Here is a 13383-nt window from a genome sequence, read left to right as displayed (position 1 = left end):
AAAATTGTGGTGGATGCTCAAAAGTTTCTTTTGCAAGATTAAATTAAGGTACTATTTTTCTTATTGCAGTAGTTCACTGGGGCAACAATATGGGATGTTATTTTGAATGAATATTGTGGTTTCATTGACTCCACTATGGTAATAATTACTTCATACAACATTAGTACAGCTAAATGAGGACAGTAGTCAGTCGTCTGATATAAATGATGATTCTTTTGCAGACATTGTCAAAGTTGCCTGTACGTTGTATGAAATGTTTTGGCTAAAGGGTACAGAAGTACTGTTTCCCCCTTATAGTGAACAATGCATGTTTTCATATTTATGGAAAAACGTTTTTTGGGCATGCAGATTGTCTGAAAGCAAATCTTATAAAGGAGGATTGGGTAGCTTAATACTAGAAAATTAACTAAGGGGATTAGGTATGTTTTGAAAGAAGCTGATAAGCCAACAGTATCAAAAGATGTGTATGAATGTATGTATTTGATGACATGAAGAAAGGTACGGTACCTGTTTTATGCACATTTTTTACAGTATTCAGCCTGTTATGTTAGCTGTTGTAGATGCTTTTGCATTTAGTGGCTAATCCTAGGCATGCATATATTTTATTTAGTTGTTACATTTATTCTGCTCATATTTAGTGGTTCTTATATGAAGCATTATGTAATATTACCGCCTCCAATCTCCGCCTTGTCATCAACACTGAAAGGGTCATTGGGGTGAGTGTTTCATTTTGGTTCTTGTGCACACTTGGGCGTACTACTGAAGGGGGTCACGTGGCAAATGTTTCATTTTGGTGCTTGTGCATACTTGGGCATATTACTGAAGGGAGTCACGTGGCAAATGTTTCACTCTGGTGCTTGTGCATACTTGGGCATACTACTGAAGGGGGTCACGTGGCAAATGTTTCATTTTGGTGCTTGTGCATACTTGGGCATACTACTGAAGGGGGTCACGTGGCAAATGTTTCATTTTGGTGCTTGTGCATACTTGGACATACTACTGAAGGGGGTCACGTGGCAAATGTTTCATTTTGGTTCTTGTGCATACTTGGGCATACTACTGAAGGGGGTCACGTGACAAATGTTTCATTTTGGTGCTTGTGTATACTCAGAAATACTACTGAAGAGGTCATTGGGGGGGAATGTTTCATTTTGATTCTTGTGTGTATTTGGTATTGACTCTGTCATTCACTACACCTGCACCAGGCATGTAACTGTCATAATGAGCATACTGTCCTCTACTTGTTGTTACCAAAAGACTCTGCTCCCCTTGTATACAGTACCTCCATGTAATCTATATTTCCTACTCCATGTCTGTGCATATACAGTGAAAGTGTACACATCCCTGTTAAAATGCCAGGTTTTTGTGATAAAAACAATATATACTAAATGACATAGACTGATCCATTGTGTTTGTCAGTTCAATAGATTTCTTTATGTTTAGTAGGTTTTATTTGATGTTGATACTGTAGTTTATGTCAAAAGTTGTTTGTTTGTTTTTTTGACGGTGTCAGATGTTTTATATTTTTATTTATTACCATGGATAGGTGCATGCATTTTTGTCAACATGGGGTTTGCTGTTCTTCTCAGAAATTTTGCATTTCAGATCTGGATGTCTTTTTTAAATGTCTTTATTTGTTTTAGCTGGCACTTTTCAAATTTATAGAGTTAATTAGGATCACTTTCAGACCTTTGTGCTTTGTAAAAAGTGACATTCTCCTTTATCCCAACTTTAAAAGTAAATATAAGTAAGGGAGTGTTTAAACATGTACTGAATGTTTCATTTGGTGCATGTACATGCCAGGCATTATTTCTGAAGGGTCATCTGGGGACATATTTAATTCTGGTGCTTGTGCATACTTTGTCACTTTATTGTAGGGGTCCCTTGGGTGAATGTTTCATTTTGGTGCATGTTCTTACCAACAAGTGTTACTGAAGGGTTGTTTTTTTCCAATGTGGTTAAAGTTGAGCTCATTTGGAGAGCATAGTTTTAATTATTTTATATATATTACATAAATATGATCACCTAGTCTGAGATGTAGCTAAGGAATGCCTTATGGTTATCCTTAGCTAGGGAAGCTAATTTTGATTCATAGTTTGCTTTAGAGGACTTTACAGGATGTCTTATTTTCTTGCTCAAGCTGAGAAGGATGTGCTTCCAATTCGGAGACTATTCCTTCATGTTCTTAGACAGCAATGTCTTCCTCTTATTGTATAACCTGTTTATGGCAGATGTCCACCATACAGGCTGTTTTTTAGAGGATTTTGCTTTGGTCCTATCAACCTAGACAGTGCAATTGCATAAGTGTTTATACAGAGCATTGGTGTATATCCCATTATAGGTGTCCTTGCCATTAGAGGGGACAGATGTTTTGAAGCTATTAATGCTGTAGTTGGCCTTGGAGGTGTTTTTTAGTTTAATTTCTCCTGGGGAGGGGGGGGGGGTTGATGTAATTGGTACTTTGAATGAGACAGTTTTATGATCAGACTTCACCAGGGGGGACCAAACTTATGGTGGTAAACGTTTCTCCCATGTTACTGAGTACCAGATCGAGAATGTTTGGACCCCTTGTGGGGGTTCCAAGGCACTGGAGTTAACGAAGTCTAAGAATCTTTGGCCGAGCATGTTAGTACACATACAGTTTACCCACTCCATGGATGGGTAGTTAAAGTCACCCATAACCAAAGTGTTTGGTTGTAATTTGAGTGACTCAAGTAGATCCAAGTAGGCAGTGTGGATATCATGGTTCATTTGTGTTGAGATTGATGAAGAAAATCAAGATTTGGCGAATATTGATTTGTAATTATAGCCGAAATAGTAAAGATTAAAAATTGGCTGTTGATTTGTAGTATAAATCACTTTTCCAAATCCAGACCATATTGACACATTTAATAGTCTGATATTCAGGGTTGAAATAATGTCCAGATTTATTTGTTATAATGTGAGGGTCAGCTCTCTTGATAAAACAATAGCAGAGGTTCACAAATCATATATGATGTTTCTGTTGAGATAAATCAGGGCAGATTGGCAAGGAGGGGAAAGATACACTGAACAAGATACACTGAACAAGAATCTTTGTTACTATCCAATTCATTAGGCACTTACAACATTCTGTAATGAAGATTGTTTACAACTTAGTTATTCATTTGTTAATGCCCATGGCCGAAGATGGTTTGTATGTTTTGGTATTGTTTTATTCCATCCAAATATAACACTTGTTGTATAGAATATGCTGTTGCGAACTGTGGCAGCTGTTTTTTTTATACTGTAATTATTCTAATCTAATCATTTTATCCACACTATAAAAGCAGCTTGCCTTACCTTTAGGCTAATGGAAATCTGTTTGATTTTTATGGAGGGTTCCTGTTTAATGGGCTGTTTTTTCATACCTTACAAAGTATGGAGAGCTGGGGGGAAGGGCTCAATATTTAAATGTTATACTATTTTACTGAATTAGTCAGGTATTCTCCTTACTGATGATAATGAGTCTGTTACCTAACTGCTGCACAAGACATGAATGCCTATGCGATGGGCAGCAATTATCATCTGTGTCTGAGCATGCATAATTTTGCACATCATTATCACACTGCAGTTACAATATAGCATTATCACTTTTCAGCCAAACTGTCAGCAGCTGGCACTGTTAGTCACATAAGTAGAAGTCGTTATCACATTGCTGAATGCACAAGTCAGATTTGGGTTTTTCTCCATTTGGAGTCATTGCAACCCCCCCACACACACATACACACACACACACACACATACACACCCACACACACACTTTCATGCTGTTATTTGTACAGTTTCAAGAAATGTAACAAATCTACGAGGCAAAAATTGGACATCCTGAAAAAATCAGGACACTTGAGAGTTAGGACAGGAATACATTTTCAATTTATTATTTTTTGAGAAAGTTGCCAGAATAACAGGATTTGTGGTACACTGTATGAGGGATATGAATATATATGTTATTTAGTGCCTTGCATCCTCTGATTTGCCAGAAAATCACAATTTTTTCTGATAAACAGACCCTCTTCAGTCTTTTGTGCCAACTGCTCTTGTGTTGGTGGATGCGTCACGGGGGGCATACCCAGCCACCATGGATGTTATGGAAGAGGGTTTACATTACCTCCCCCCTTTCACTCCTTATGGCCATTGCCGAAAGGAGACATGGATGGGCTAACCAGGTAATGCATATGATATACATACATATGTAGTCTTCCAATACATCTGTCAAACATCAGTAGTAATCTGTTTGCATTTTCTTTCCTGTGCAAGTTTGTCAACCTTCTGACGCTGACATGGCTTCACGAGCAGGAGAACAAGTGAGAGTGTGGGTATGTGGCCATTCCTACATTCACTGGGCTGCCAGCCATGCCTCCATAACTGAAAACCACTACAACTTGAGCTTCCCCACATCCAGTGGGAAGGTATACTGGATTGCAAGAAGAGGTATGCATTGGAGTGGAGTACTGCAGTTGTTGGAAGAAATGTGTTCCATCTACCCTGAGCCCAACATCCTTGTGCTGCACATCGGAGGGAATGATGTGAACAGTCAACCACTCGGAAGGCTACAGTTTCAAATCATAGCAATTTTTGAACACCTGCAGTCATGGTGGTCATGTTGTCATTTTGTGTGGTCTGACACAATTCCTTGCCAGATATGGAAAACAGCAATGGGCAGCGCACAAGGCCAGACTTTTACAGAATGGATTCATACATGGCTTGATGCACAGGGTCAGTGGAACTACAATCTGCCATGACAGCATCACTGCAGAAGATGTTCACCTGAGGAGGGTATTGCATTGTTCTTGACTGACCTCCACAATGGCATGAGGAGAGCTATGCAGGATTGGTAACATGCAGCTTGTGAGAAGAATGGAAAACACCCATGACTAAGTAGGACCAGTATGGTAAGTAAAACTCTATTATGAATTGTGTTGTGTAAAATATGATATTTTTCTGAGTTTGGCAAATAAATGTGGGAAGGAGCTGGTGAAGATGCTGAGAAATAACAACTGTTTCAGCAGAGTGCTACCACTTACAATCTAATATGTCAGTAACCATCCTGCAATACTTTTTTTTATTCTTCTTTTATCAAGCATGTGTAGAGTTTACATGACAGGAAGGGCTTAATAATACAGAACTTGATCCCTTAGGTTCATTGCTGAATGGACACATGTAAAGAGAAAAGGCATAGGTAAGGAAGACTGCTGACACTGAAGCAGGAGCGGCCTTAAGTCAACTGGTGCCCTAGGCAAAAGGGCTCCACGGTGCCCCCACCACACCACTCGGTGCCCCCATTCTGGTCTATCTACACCAAATAAGTACAGGAAAAGCACCCCTACTACAATGGCACCCTAGGTGACTGCCTAGTTGGCCTATGCCTAAGGCCGGCTATGCACTGAAAGAGGTCATGGACTATAATGGTATCAGCTGTCTGAGTGGGTAGCCAGCACAGGTATCAGACAGATCAGATGGCCTTGCATGCCACTAAAGTCCCATGCCTGTCCTGGGTTCTTTAGTGGAGTGGCGGTCCTTACCTTTCTTTTTCTCTTTACATGTACTCATTCAGCAGTATGTTTGCTACACCACGAATGTGTATATTTACAACCATATGTGTCTACAAGGTAAAACAACTGCTTCTGAATGCTGTACACATGTACATATATCAGTTTTGTTAGGACTCAGATTATGGAAATTCTGATGTTTTTCATATTTCGGTAAATAACTTTTCAAGGGAGCATCTGAATGTGCCAAGTAATATCTCGTTTTGAAGACAGTATTGCTGGTTCCAACATTGTAAAAGAATTGTGCCTGTATGTTGCACATATGTGCAGATATCAAAGTTTGTTTGGAATTAGGTTATGGAAATTATGATTTTTTTCATACTTTGGTAAATAACTTTGTGAGGGAGCATGTCAGTGTGCCAAGTAATACCTCATTTTGAAGACAGTGTTACTCCTTACAACATGGTAAAAAACTGTGTCTGTGCACTGTACACATGTACAGATCTCACAGTTTGTTTAGTCTTGTATGATTATTAAAATTATAGATTTCCAGTACTTCTCATTATTAATGTCCATATCTTTGCAAGGGGCATGGTGATCACACAAATGATGCATCATTTTGAAGCTGACATTCAGAGGCACAACTTCTACACTGATATGTAGGTTCTGTCTGCTACAGGTGATGAGATTGACAAACCAAGGAAATGTAGACACACTGTAAAAGAGATGAGATGTACGAAAATCAGTTATCTTAGATTTTCTATTCTTTTCTTTTCTTCACACAAAAAGAAAAGAATAGAAAATCTAAGATAACTGATCCACAGAAGCAGATGCAGACAGATGTGATATCTTTCCAACTAACTCTTTTCTTCCGTTTTGAGTTTTCTGAGGAAGTTGGTGTGTTGTAACCGACGAAAAGCTTGGGAGAAACTTATACTTAATAAGTTTTGTTCGTTTTACATTTTGGCGACTTGGAGTTTTATTTTCGTGTTCTCGAGGGACGGAGGAGTTTTGTGCATCTCATCTCTTTTACAGGTGAAGAGATATTATGCTTTATTTATCAGTTATGAGAAATAATATATTAATCATATTTCTGTGAATATCTCAAGAAGGGAACATCACACAGTAATGGTTAAGGTGTCATTTTAAAGCTGACATTCATACTAACAAATTAAATTCCAACTGTATGGGTCTGCGTGGTACATTGACCAAGATATTGTGCTTTGCTTTTCCAAAAAGGTAAAAAATATGCACAATATCAGCATTCCTTGCCAAATATTTAATAATGACTTTGGTATGCACTATCAGCATTTACACTGTTGGAAAGGTCAGTGTCTGCTGAACAACTTTCACGTTTACATTTTTAGTCTGGCTCTTTTAGTTAAAGAGTTATGAACATTTGTTTTCTATATGGTATTAGAAATGGATTTTCTGAAAATGAGCTCAGGTTGCACTGTTGTTCCTATGGTGGAATTAAGCAGGCAGCTTTTTCAGAGCTGCTCCGGAGTGAATGAGTTAAATAATAGACTATACTATTAAACGGTTTATTTGACAAACATCTTTATAGTAGGCACATATTTGTATGTGCTTTATGCTTTTTGTACATATGTCAAGTGTTATATTTCACATTTTATATTTTTGCCTTTAAGAAAATGCTATGTATTAATAATTAGATGAATGGACATTTGATTGGTTTATTTATTAATCAAATTTTGTATTTAAACTTGACTAACTGATTTACTGGTCAGTTCTGAAGAAGTTTGTTGTGAATAAAATGAAAGAAAGCTCTTAACTTTTTATCTGTGTGGACAGTCATCATTTTGTCTTTTTTTTTCACGTTTTTTTCTGAAGTTTTTTCTGATTTTCGTGAATTTGGTGTTTTTTACAATGCTGAGATACTTCTCTTGTCTGTAGACTGATGCTTTTGCATAGTGTCATTGGTTTGTTTACAGCTGTATGTCAAAATATTATTTTGTGATATTTTGTATTCCTATTATATGTTTAACTGCAAACATCTGCATTTATCTCCAGTTACATTTCATTAACATATCATTTGAATAGTGCAACAAGAAAGCATTTGCTAAAACATTCCAGCTCCAACATGGAGATTTAGTAAACCATCCTTATCTTGTTTATGTCCTAATCTTTTTTCTGCTCTCCCACTCCTTCTTGCTCCCTATGGAAAGCAGTTTATTGAGCAGAACATGACAGATTAATAATGAGGAAAACCTAAGAGTAACACATCCTAAATATGGTACGAAATGTACCATAAACAAAATCCTTGATATTTCTCACTCCATCCCTCTCTCTCCCTCTCTGTTCTCCCCTTCTGCTTCAGTAAGTTGTCACTGTCCCTTCAACTGTGTGATTTAAACTGCTTGAGGTAGGAATTCCTGTATGGCATGCTGAGCTAATGTTCAGAGCTACAGACTTACTTTCAGGGGTTCTAATCTAGACATATGCAAGCTGTTTTTAGTACATCTTTTTATGTGTAGCCTTTGCCTACATGTTGTTTTGAACAGGTTAAAGAGTTGAATGTACACCATGAATAATGTTCCAATTTCAAATATTATTAAGCATTCTGCATTGGGTCATTTATTATGCTTTTGGCTATAATGTACATGTGCACCTTATGTAATGTTAAAATTGGAATTACTGTGATGAAGCCTGATGCCTACTTTCTCCCTTGCCTCATTGTTTTGTGACCATCCTTCAAAACATTAAAATTAAGGATGCGTATGTCTCAATCATGGTTATATTTTCTGACCCCTGGTATTTTACAATTGTGATGAGTGCAATGAAGAGTAATACATGCATTCTCCTTTGTTCAATCTGTTGTCATATTTGAACTTTGTGAAATAGGAGTTCCTATGTGGGGTGGTTAGATAATACTCAGGTCTGTAGCTGGGTTTTAGAAAACTGTCAGTGTTCAAATCCAGATGCAAGCCAAAGTGTTTTAGAATGATTCAGGTTGGTGTAATTCTTGGCTACACATCTTATTAACACACTATTATTCTACTGCTTTATTAATTTGCTTGTCACTTGTTTGGAACACTGTCTTGTCCAAATATTGCCTTAATAGTTTTGATGACAAAGTGAAAAGTAACACAACACAAATATGTTCTGAAATGAGCCATAAACTAAGCTGTTAGCATGTCTGTATGTGTATTCCTGTCACAAACTGTCCACCTCTTCCCACCCCTTTTTTATTATCAAATAAACCTCCTTGATTCAAAGCTTTTTCCACAAGCCATGTTTCCCCCAGCAATAACATGCTTTGAACATCATGTGTGTCATAATATACCTGTATCATGCATGTTAGGACTGAAGGACTGCAGCTGTCATGATAAATGTGTAAATGATGACACATGAAACATGGCCATAACATATACATTCCAAAGGCATGCATCTGAAGCATTTCTCCCTGGGGCCTCTGCTGAAAATTGGCTCTGTCCAAGTCAGACTTTCCCAGTAAACAAATGTTAAACAAATAAATAAACTAAATATCTGTTCTGTATTCCATCAGATTCAGACATGGTTAGTAAGACGGTCAGCATGGAACACCATAGGCTACTGCTAATTCTCATTCATAAGTTCAAAACATGAAGATATGATTAAGCATCTGCTAATACTTTGCCAACAGCCATGCAAATGAGCTTGCCAGCAGTGTGCGTCATGGAGAAAGCTTAAAAAAATCTTAAACAAAAAAAAATATATATATATATATATATATATATATATATATATATATGTGAGTTGCTTTGTGCAACTTCTGTGTGTATTAATGGAATGTTGAAACCAAGGTATCTAGATTTCACACAGATGTTGAATCAGTCAATTTAATCTGTTAATGCATGTCTGCACTCTTAATGGTTACATTTACCACTTTCTTACAATGGTGTGTAATCTTTACAGACATAATCCATCACTGGTATTCACAAGTGCACTGTCATATTTAGGAACTGTCTGTTTGTACTGTCAGTGCACACTGTGCAAGCATGCACCAGAACAACTGACAGTGACACAATAAATAGTTACTATTTGCATGCAATCATCCCGGGATGAACTACACTGAGAGCTTGTTTCACAATCTACTGTCTTACAATTGTGATTTTCATTGACACTCTATATTGTAAAACAGCTTCTTGTCCTTCACAGTAACACAATGAACTTGAATGACAGCATATAGAATGTTAGAAGAGAAGTATTTAACTGCATGGGACAAGTACCATGCTATTATGTTGGCCTGTCCAAGCATTTGCCCCAAAACCTATGCTATACAGCAGATGATGTTCCAAACAGTGATGTTCTGATACTTGCAAATGTGCATTTTTATGTCATTAAAGTCAGACATTCTGTGGCATTTGCAGCCAATACTGTTTTCTCTAGATTGTGAAACTAGATAGGTAGGAAGTTCAAATCTCACAATGGTGAACTTGTGTGTGTGGCTTCAATGTCAGGTATATATAGCTTCTTAGACAGATGTGCTCTATTTATATCCACTCAGGGAAAGAATTTAACCTAGCAGAGGGCTCTCCATCCCCTTGTCTCACTTTTATAGATTCATAGGTGTTTACTAGGCTAACAACCACAAGGCCCTTTTTAAGCATGGCCATGCATCCCAAATTTCTGACAAGTTCTGGTACCCTTGATAAGTGTAAGCATGGGCCTGAGAGATGAGCCATTTACAAGCAAGGCCTAGGAGATGAACTATTTACAGGTTGCCTGTGTCCATTAGAGACATAGGTGCCAAGCCATGGATGAATTTCCTGTTCTCCATCCAGTTGCCAAGTTACATTTGAATTGGGTTAGTGAGGAACTCTGCTTCACATGGATGTGGAGCCTGCAGTCTCTGGGATACATACCTGTCTCTCCAGCAGGTCCTATTTATATCACAGGCAAGGTTTAAGTCTTTAGAATGGGTAATTATTCTGGTGCTGTTTGTTTTAACACTGAGCTCATCCTTTTATAAGTATAGTCTCTCAATGTGAAAGTCAAAGTTCTGCTATGGCAACTGTGGTTAATACTGTGTTCTCTAGACTGTGTAACTAGATATGTAGGGGAGTTGAACCCAACATTGGTTAACTAGTGTGACTATATGTACTGTCACATACTTTTGGCTCTGTGACAACTCACCATATGCAAAGTTCCACTTAGGAAATGTGTCACTGATAGAGGACTACCCTATAAATTGCTATTACAACCATGCAATGCTCATCGGTGGAAACACAACAGTTGCATCATGCTTTCAAAAATTAACTTTATCACAGTTGTAGTATGCCTTATCCTGTGGTGCTGCCTGTTGATACTGTGCTCTTTAGACTGTGTAACTAAATAAGTAGGAGGTTTGAATCTAACAATGATTGATTACTGTGATTTTATGTTTCTCTGTTGTGCTAAGTAGAGAATGATTCTAATGATTCTAATGCATATAGCATGTATAGCTGTGTATTGTTATCATGCTCTTCAATCACCTTATTTGCTTTTTAGAAGAACATGACTGCATTAAACAATGGTGATGTCATCCATTCTAATGTGCACTGCTGCAATTTTAAACCAATGTCTTGTGTGGTGTATGCAACTCAGGCAGTGTTCATCAACTTGCGATCTGAGGTAGTCAGTTCAAATCCAGCCATTATTCCTTAGGCACACTTGTGTCAGTATGACTGTCTATGAGCATGTAGGTAACAATGTTTTCATCCAGCTATCCACTGTGTTTATGTATAGCTGGGGATTCCTATTACAAGAATTTATGCTCATTTCTCACACAGAAATGCTTTATTGGGTAATGATGATGCCAATGGATGAAATTTGGCTTTCCTAAAAGAACTGCTAAGGCTTTTCCTGTGGTATGAGGAAATGAGACAATATTCTGTATGATGTCTTAGTAAGGCATTTGTTCAAATCCCTCATTATTATACTACTACTACTACTACTACTGTTCAATATCTTCATCAATAACCTGCACAAAGCCCCCCCTAATCCAGAATATCATCCATACGCCGATGATTCAACACTGATATCCACCTCTAAAAATTTCTCAGACCTCCTCACAGTTATACAATAGGCATTTACTTCTATCGAATCATGGCTTATTGATGCACAACTTATGCCAAACCCCTAAAAAAATAAACTTTTACATTTTCAACAAAACCAGCCAACACTGACTTCAAAATTCTGGCTAAAGACAGCACAGAAATTGAACTAGTGAAAACAGCCAAATTACTAGGTATAACAATAGATGATAAACTCACATACGAACCACACATCCTAACTGCAATAAAGAAAACCCGTTTTAAACTAGGTAAACTATATTGTCACAAACTCTACCTGGATAAATATACCAAAATAAAACTAGCTAATACCCTACTCATCCCATCCCTTCTATTATGGTAGTGCCATTTTTACTAATCTGCACATAACCCTTTATAATAAATTACAATCCTATTACAACAAAATAGCCAAATTCGCCTCCGGGAAACCACACCATTCTCATTACTGCCATGCCATCACCAGGCTAAGATGGCTGGAGTTTTCCCACCATCTACAAATCACCCAACTAACCTTAGTCCACAAACTAATTTCTAAACCAAATGACTGCCCTGCCCTTAACTCAATCCTACAAACATACACCCCCACTAGAACACTAAGATCTTCCTGTAAACTGATACTTACTGTAACTAAACCCAACAAAAGAGCAGGACAATGTCTGTTCTCCCATACCATAGCTAGTCTATGGAATAACCTTCCATCTGAAATAACCCAAACTGACTACCCAAAAACTTTTAAAGTTGCCCTAAAAACACATTATCTAGACAATCCATTCTGCACCTGCCTCAAAAACAAACCACCTTAAACAGTATATTTCCCCAAATACTAAAATGACAAAATCTTTGCAAAATCCAGTCTTCACATTTACTAGCGTATTCTTACTATACAGGATACTATAATCTTACCAAAGAAAGCAATGATGTAACATTACTACCAATTGTAAAATTCTTTCTAGTTTTAGATTAATGAAATCCTACAAAAGGAAAAAAAATGTAAATTGTAATATGTTTTTTCTCCCTGTTATATCTGTAATATTGTTAAATTGTATTTTAAATATTGTCTTTCTTTGTATTTGTTTGTGGAGCTTTTCTCCCCGGACCTCCACTGAAAATGGGTTTCTGACCCAGTGGACTTTCCCGGTCAACAAATGTTAATAAATAATAAATAAATATAAATAAATATGTGCATAATTGGTATTCTTCCATCACAAGGATGACTGTATTATGCATCAGGTGTGTTTGGGTATACCAAGCAGCAGTCATTGTTGTGTGAAGAAACACACATACAGCAACAGCCCTTTAAAGAAATTACAGGTACACATATCCCTTGCAGCAATAATATCATGTCATGGGTTCAAATACCCAAATACCTTACAATTTTAGTAATACTTCCACACTGGTGTGTTCATTCTTCACAATATCATGTAGCTTCTGACGTCACATATTCAGGTGTTCAAAACCCACACTGAGTGACAGTAAGCATTGCATATTCCTATGCCGCTATGCATGAATGGCATCCACAACTGCTGTGTGTACAATTACAGTGGGAGAAGCCTCCCCATCCCTTTTACCTCATGCAAATTGTTTACAACACGCATGATGTAATGACATCACATAGGTGAAGACTGAGAGCTGTGTTAAGACTTCCACCATGGCTCATGTGATTCATGCATATGTCATCAGCAGAATGTTTAAAGATTGCTGTTCAGGTTTAGCACAGGGTAACATTATACAAGGCTTTGATTGGACTCTTTCCTGTTTGCTTGTGTTGTTTATATGCTGCTATGGCAGGCTTCATTGTCATTTCTTGTGAGCATGTCCAG

This window comes from Protopterus annectens, chromosome 2.part2 (assembly GCF_019279795.1).
Source record: "Protopterus annectens isolate FY-2018-M chromosome 2.part2, PAN1.0, whole genome shotgun sequence".
NCBI lineage: Eukaryota > Metazoa > Chordata > Ceratodontiformes > Protopteridae > Protopterus > Protopterus annectens.
Note: the sequence above shows the minus strand (reverse complement) of the source record.